At 33.7% G+C, this 1,802-nt stretch overlaps 1 protein-coding gene across 1 annotated transcript in view; it reads left to right on the forward strand.

The window, feature by feature from the left end:
- Positions 1-1,802, forward strand: part of LOC118735219 — a 167,680-nt gene that overhangs the window by 54,267 nt on the left and 111,611 nt on the right. The window lies entirely within an intron of this gene.

The following is a 1,802-nucleotide window of genomic DNA, read 5'->3' on the forward strand; positions in this document are numbered from 1 at the left end:
TTGTCGGTTCTCGCGACACAAAACATTCCCACTGATAGTTGGGACCCTATTCTGGTAAACGTATTCGCTGCAACTTTACCAGAAAAATCGTTACTCCGATGGGAGCAATAGCAAATGAGCAAAAAAATGCTCAACGTGGTAAAAAATGATAGACTTCCTCACTACCCAATTCGAGATCGCAGAAAGAGTAGATAAAAAAATATCAAAGTCGAAAAATACACAGCTCGACCTCAATAGAAGCTACAATAGACCCCAAGCCAGTAACAATAGGTTTGTATGGTAACCAATAGTCAGTACTAATTTGTACTGGAACCTGTAAATTTTACTGGAAAAGTGTATAATAACCCAAAAAATTTGCAAGAGAGCACTGAATCGAGAGCGTAACAACACGGGAGAGCTGCAAATTCTTGCTAGTAAAATTTTTACTAGCAAAAATTAGCTAGCAGAAGAAGAAGAAGAATAAATGTCAAAAGCCGCCATTTGTTGAATTGGTTTAGCTCAAACATAAGTAAAATTAGTAGATATCAAAATGTTAATGATGGACTGTGTAAGTGCTTGTGTGTAAAGCAAAGAGTTTAAAATAGGGATGTCGGGAAAATATCGATATTTTGCTTCGATGCATCGAAAATTTTCCACTCGATGTATAAATAGTCGATGTATCGATGTTTTTTGAAAACTGACATCTACGGTACATTGAACCGTCATTCCAGTTTTTCAATTGTTCAATAAAAACAAGTGACTTTGGCCAAAAAGTTTAAATGGCTGCAAGAAGTTCCGTTAGAAACATAACTCAGTTGCAGTAATTTATTTAAAATTTTCTGCAATTTTGCTAATAACATATTTTGTTGTCAAACATTATCTGAAAAATCCTATGCAAATCGATGCATCGATGTATGCCCTTCGATGCATCGAAAAATATCGATGTACATTTCGATGCATCGAATCAAAGAAAAACATCGATGTATTTTTGCCACTGACATCCCTAGTTTAAAACTGATTTATAAGTAGTAAAATGTTAACAGCAGAATCTCGAAACAGTGCAACAACTGGTTACTTGCAAGTTTTTGCTAGTTTTGTGTTTAATAACTTTTTCTGCTAGTTTTCTCTTCTCAATTTTACGCTCGATTTTGCTTTTACGCTCTCGCAATGTTTTACTGGAGAAGTTACTATACAAACCTAATAATTTACATATTCGAAGTTTCAACAGAACTCAATCGTTCATCTCAGAAGAAAACAAACGTTTGTCATGCGAATTTTGTAAAGGAGGTCTCTCATTAATCTTTGTTGGACTTGGGCGAGCCTAGGATATTGACCAAAAAATTCCAAATTTCACACAGATTTTTCTTAAAGCATAATGAACCATATTTTTGCTATTACCAATCAGAATTCTAAAAAAGCGGATTTTCGGCCCACGCTAGTGGATACTAAGCGATCAAGTAAAAGAAAAAATATCGGTATTTACAACTCAGGTTGAAGATATTTCAAACGAATACCTCAACTCTCAATTAAGGAGATTTTGGGAGTTAGAAAAACTCCCCCAATGCACGTAGGCTTGCCAGACTTTTTATGCGCGAAATCAGTACGTCATACTCTTTCATGCTAAAAAAAGCAGTACTTTTCAGTACATTTTTATTCAAAGCAAAATTATGAATGTAAGTAACAGATAATACTTTAAAACGCCAGAGTACTTGTTTTTAACAATATTTTTGTATATAAATAAAATATAGCTTATAAAAAATAAAAGTGTTATTCACTTGAGTGTACACATCATTGTACACAGAAGTCAATAAATTATTTCATAT

This window comes from Rhagoletis pomonella, unplaced genomic scaffold (assembly GCF_013731165.1).
Source record: "Rhagoletis pomonella isolate Grant_MI unplaced genomic scaffold, Rhpom_1.0 Rhpom_scaffold_00003, whole genome shotgun sequence".
NCBI lineage: Eukaryota > Metazoa > Arthropoda > Insecta > Diptera > Tephritidae > Rhagoletis > Rhagoletis pomonella.